Here is a 6,349-nt window from a genome sequence, read left to right as displayed (position 1 = left end):
ATGACCGAACTTAAAGGGTCAACTTGGTGAGAGTACTTGGTGGGCCGACCTGGCGGGGCGCCTTGATGAACGAACTTAAAGAGTCGACTTGGTGAGAGTACTCGGTGGGGTGACCTGATGAACAAACCTAAAGAGTCGACCTGGTGAGAGTACTTGGTGGGCCGACCTGGCGGGGTGACTTGGTGAGAAAACTTAAAGAGTCGACTTGGTGAGAGTAGTTGGTGGGCTGACCTGGCGGGGTGACTTGATGAACGAACTTAAAGAGTCGACCTGGTGGGCCGACTTGGCAGAGTGACTTCATGAACGAACTTAAAGAGTCCACTCGGTGGGCCGACCTGGCGGGGTGAATTGATGAACGAACTTAAAGAGTCGACTTGGAGAGAGTAATTTGTGGGCTGACCTGGCGGGGTGACTTGATGAATGAACTTAAAGAGTCGACTTGGTGGGGTGACTTGATGAACGCACTTGAAGGGTCGACTTGGTGGGGTGACTCGATGAAAGGACTTAAAGAGTCGACTTGGTGAGAGTACTTGGTGGCTCGACTTTATGAGAAGACTTAAAGAGTCCACTTGGTGAGAGTGGGCCTAACGGGGCGAGTTGGTGGGGCGACTTGGCGAGTGTTATTAGAGAGCCGACGTGGTGAGGCGACTCGGCGAGTTGGTTCGTTGAGATGACATGGTGAGCTGACTTGGCGAGTCGACCCGGCGAGCGAACTTAAAGAGTCGACTTGGCAACGTACTCGAGTCGACTTGGTGAGGCGACCCGGCGAGCGGGCTCAAAGAGTCAACATGGTGAGCCGACTCATTGAGTCAACATGGTGAGGCGACTCATGGTGAGGAGCTATCCTTGAGGCGACTTGGTGGGCCTACTTGATTAGTCGACTTGGTGAGCCGACCTGACGAGCTGACACGGTGAGCGGGCTTGAAGAGGCGACGACTTGGTGGGGTAACTCGGCAAGCCAACTTATCGAGGCGAGATGGTGAGTCGACTTGGTGAGCTGACTTGGTGAGCGCACTTAAAGAGTCAACTTCGTGAGGTGACTCGGCGAGTTAGCCCGCTGATGCGACTTGGGCGGGCCGACCTGGCGAACGAACTTAAAGAGGCGACTTGGGCGGGCTGACCTGGCGAGCGAACTTAAAGAGTTGACTTGGCAACGTACTTGAACAACCGACTTGGTGAGCTGACACGGTGAGTGGGCTTAGAGAAGCAACTCGGCGGGGCGACTTGATGAACGGACTTAAAGGGTCGACTTGGCGGGGTGACTTGATGAACGGACCTAAAGAGTTGACTTGGTGAGAGTACTTGGCGGGGTGAACTGATGAACGGACTTAAAGAGTCGACTTGGTGGGAGTACTCGGTGGGCCGACTTGATGAACGAACTTATAGAGTCGACTTGGTGAGAGTAGTTGTTTTGGTGACTTGATGAACGGACTTAAAGAGTCGGCTTGGCGGGGTGACTTGATGAAAGGACTTAAACAGTCGACTTGGTCGGGTGACTCGATGAACGAACTTAGAGGGTCGACTTTGCAGGGTGACTTGATGAACGGACCTAAAGAGTTGATTTGGTGAGAGTACTCGGTGGGGTGACTCGATGAAAGGACTTAAAGAGTCGACTTGGTGAGAGTACTTGGTGGCTCGACTTTATGAGCAGACTTAAAGTGTCCACTTGGTGAGAGTGGGCCTAACGGGGCGATGTGGTGAGTGGGCCTAACGGGGCGAGTTGGTGGGGCGACTTGGCGAGTGGTATTAGAGAGCCGACGTGGTGAGGCGACTCGGCGAGTTGGTTCGTTGAGATGACATGGTGAGCTGACTTGGCGAGTCGACCCGGCGAGCGAACTTAAAGAGTCGACTTGGCAACGTACTCGAGTCAACTTGGTGAGGCGACCCGGCGAGCGGGCTCAAAGAGTCACCATGGTGAGGCGACTCATTGAGTGAACATGGTGAGGTGACTCATGGTGAGGAGCTATCCTTGAGGCGACTTGGTGGGCCTACTTGATTAGTCGACTTGGTGAGCCGACCTGACGAGCTGACACGGTGAGCGGGCTTAAAGAGGCGACGACTTGGTGGGGTAACTCAGCAAGCCAACTTATCGAGGCGAGATGGTGAGTCGACTTGGTGAGCTGACTTGGTGAGCGCACTTAAAGAGTCAACTTCGTGAGGTGACTCGGCGAGTTAGCCCGCTGATGCGACTTGGGCGGGCCGACCTGGCGAACGAACTTAAAGAGGCGACTTGGGCGGGCTGACCTGGCGAGCGAACTTAAAGAGTTGACTTGGCAACGTACTTGAACAACCGACTTGGTGAGCTGACATGGTGAGTGGGCTTAGAGAAGCAACTCGGCGGGGCGACTTGATGAACGGACTTAAAGGGTCGACTCGGCGGGGTGACTTGATGAACGGACCTAAAGAGTTGACTTGGTGAGAGTACTTGGCGGGGTGAAATGATGAACGGACTTAAAGAGTCGACTTGGTGGGAGTACTTGGTGGGCCGACTTGATGAACGGACTTATAGAGTCGACTTGGTGAGAGTAGTTGTTCTGGTGACTTGATGAACGGACTTAAAGAGTCCGCTTGGCGGGGTGACTTGATGAAAGGACTTAAACAGTCGACTTGGTCGGGTGACTCGATGAACGAACTTAGAGGGTCGACTTTGCGGGGTGACTTGATGAACGGACCTAAAGAGTTGACTTGGTGAGAGTACTCGGTGGGGTGACTCGATGAAAGGACTTAAAGAGTCGACTTGGTGAGAGTACTTGGTGGCTCGACTTTATGAGCAGACTTAAAGTGTCCACTTGGTGAGAGTGGGCCTAACGGGGCGATGTGGTGAGTGGGCCTAACGGGGCGAGTTGGTGGGGCGACTTGGCGAGTGGTATTAGAGAGTCGACGTGGTGAGGCGACTCGGCGAGTTGGTTCGTTGAGATGACATGGTGAGCTGACTTGGCGAGTCGACCCGGCGAGCGAACTTAAAGAGTCGACTTGGCAACGTACTCGAGTCGACTTGGTGAGGCGACCCGGCGAGCGGGCTCAAAGAGTCACCATGGTGAGGCGACTCATTGAGTGAACATGGTGAGGCGACTCATGGTGAGGAGCTATCCTTGAGGCGACTTGGTGGGCCTACTTGATTAGTCGACTTGGTGAGCCGACCTGACGAGCTGACACGGTGAGCGGGCTTAAAGAGGCGACGACTTGGTGGGGTAACTCGGCAAGCCAACTTATCGAGGCGAGATGGTGAGTCGACTTGGTGAGCTGACTTGGTGAGCGCACTTAAAGAGTCAACTTCGTGAGGTGACTCGGCGAGTTAGCCCGCTGATGCGACTTGGGCGGGCCGACCTGGCGAACGAACTTAAAGAGGCGACTTGGGCGGGCTGACCTGGCGAGCGAACTTAAAGAGTTGACTTGGCAACGTACTTGAACAACCGACTTGGTGAGCTGACATGGTGAGTGGGCTTAGAGAAGCAACTCGGCGGGGCGACTTGATGAACGGACTTAAAGGGTCGACTTGGCGGGGTGACTTGATGAACGGACCTAAAGAGTTGACTTGGTGAGAGTACTTGGCGGAGTGAACTGATGAACGGGCTTAAAGAGTCGACTTGGTGGGAGTACTTGGTGGGCCGACTTGATGAACGGACTTATAGAGTCGACTTGGTGAGAGTAGTTGTTCTGGTGACTTGATGAACGGACTTAAAGAGTCCGCTTGGCGGGGTGACTTGATGAAAGGACTTAAACAGTCGACTTGGTCGGGTGACTCGATGAACGAACTTAGAGGGTCGACTTTGCGGGGTGACTTGATGAACAGACCTAAAGAGTTGACTTGGTGAGAGTACTTGGTTGGGTGACTCGATGAAAGGACTTAAAGAGTCGACTTGGTGAGAGTACTTGGTGGCTCGACTTTATGAGCAGACTTAAAGAGTCCACTTGGTGAGAGTGGGCCTAACGGGGCGATGTGGTGAGTGGGCGTAACGGGGCGAGTTGGTGGGGCGACTTGGCGAGTGGTATTAGAGAGCCGACGTGGTGAGGCGACTCGGCGAGTTGGTTCGTTGAGATGACATGGTGAGCTGACTTGGCGAGTCGACCCGGCGAGCGAACTTAAAGAGTCGACTTGGCAACGTACTCGAGTCGACTTGGTGAGGCGACCCGGCGAGCGGGCTCAAAGAGTCACCATGGTGAGGCGACTCATTGAGTCAACATGGTGAGGCGACTCATGGTGAGGAGCTATCCTTGAGGCGACTTGGTGGGCCTACTTGATTAGTCGACTTGGTGAGCCGACCTGACGAGCTGACACGGTGAGCGGGCTTAAAGAGGCGACGACTTGGTGGGGTAACTCGGCAAGCCAACTTATCGAGGCGAGATGGTGAGTCGACTTGGTGAGCTGACTTGGTGAGCGCACTTAAAGAGTCAACTTCGTGAATCAAGTCGAGCACGGTGACATGAGTCGTGCGAAAAATTTGGAGACGACTCGAGTCGGGGCATCCGACTCTATTCGAGTTCAAAACTTTGGGACTTGACAAAAAAAAGAAAAAAGAAAAAGTTACCCGGTTTTGGATCACGTAAGTGACTCGGGCCACTCAGAATCAAGGCGAGTGCGATTACATGAGTCGGGCGAAAAAAAAAAAATGGAGGCGGTTAAGGCTCGAGGCAATTCGAGTCGGGGTAGCTGAGTCGATTCGAAAACTTTGGCCGTTAGCCAGAAAAAGAGTTAATCGCTTTTGGATCACGTACATGACTTGGGGCACATAGAATCAAGTCAAGCACGGTGACATGAGTGGTTCGAAAAAATTGCAGGCGATTAAGGCTCGAGGCTATTTGAGTTGGGGTTGCTGACACGATTCGGGTTGAAATCTTTGGGTGTTAACCAAAGAAGGAAGAAGTTAACCGCTTTTGGATCACGTACACGACTCGGGGCACCAAGTCGAGCACGGTGACATGAGTCCTGCGAAAAAACTGGAGGCGGTTAAGGCTCGAGGCAATACGAGTCGGGGTCGCCGACACAATTTGGGTTGAAAACTTTGGGCGTTAACCGAAAAAAAGAGTTGACCGCCTTTGGATCACGCACATGACTCGGCGCACTTAGAATCATGTCGAGCACGGTGACATGAGTCGTGCGAAAAAATTGGAGGCGGTTAAGGCTCGACGCGATTCGAGTCGGGGTTCGGGTAATTGGGGCGATTCGTGTCGGGGTTGCCAACACGGTTCGAGTTGAAAACTTTGGGCATTAACCCCCCCAAAAAAAAAGGTTGACCTCTTTTGGACCACGTACATGACTCGGGGCACTTAGAATCAAGTCGAGCACGGTGACATGGGTTGTGCGAAAAATTCGGAGGCGATTCGAGTCGGGGTAGCCAACTCGATTTGAGTTCAAAACTTTGGGCGTTAACCAAAAAAATAAGTTGACCGGTTTTGGATCACGTACATGAGTCGTCTGCCCTCGCGAAAATTACAAAACCCGGGGACCCGCCTGGAATTTGCAGTCGGAAGATTTTTCTGCCCTCACGAAAATTTACAAACCCCACCCGCTCGAAATTTGGACTTGGAAGTTTTTTCCGCCCTCGCGGAATTTACAAACCCCACCCGCTCGGAATTTGGCACTTGGAAAATTACGAAACCCCGCCTGCCCGGAATTTGGACTTGGAAGATTTTTCCGCCCTCACAAAAATTGCAAACCCGACCCACATGGAAAACTTTTTCGCACTTGCGGAAATCACAATACCCCACCCGCGGGGAATTCGGCACTCGGGAGATTTTCCCGCCCTTCCGAAAAGTCGACGGTGGCATGAGTCGTGCAAAAACATTGGAGGCCATTAAGGCTCGAGGCGCTTCGAGTCGAGGTTGCCGAGGCGGGTCGGGTTGAAAAATTTGGGCGTTAACCAAAAAGAAAAAGTTAACCGCTTTTGGATCATGTACACGGCTCGGGGCACTTAGAATCAAGTCGAGCACGGTGACATGAGTCGTGCGAAAAATTTGGAGACGACTCGAGTCGGGGCATCCGACTCTATTCGAGTTCAAAACTTTGGGACTTGACAAAAAAAAGAAAAAAGAAAAAGTTACCCGGTTTTGGATCACGTAAGTGACTCGGGCCACTCAGAATCAAGGCGAGTGCGATTACATGAGTCGGGCGAAAAAAAAAAAATGGAGGCGGTTAAGGCTCGAGGCAATTCGAGTCGGGGTAGCTGAGTCGATTCGAAAACTTTGGCCGTTAGCCAGAAAAAGAGTTAATCACTTTTGGATCACGTACATGACTTGGGGCACATAGAATCAAGTCAAGCACGGTGACATGAGTGGTTCGAAAAAATTGCAGGCGATTAAGGCTCGAGGCTATTTGAGTTGGGGTTGCTGACACGATTCGGGTTGAAAT

This window comes from Cupressus sempervirens, chromosome 7 (assembly GCF_028749045.1).
Source record: "Cupressus sempervirens isolate cs-2001-9-10 chromosome 7, ASM2874904v1, whole genome shotgun sequence".
Lineage (NCBI taxonomy): Eukaryota > Viridiplantae > Streptophyta > Pinopsida > Cupressales > Cupressaceae > Cupressus > Cupressus sempervirens.
Note: the sequence above shows the minus strand (reverse complement) of the source record.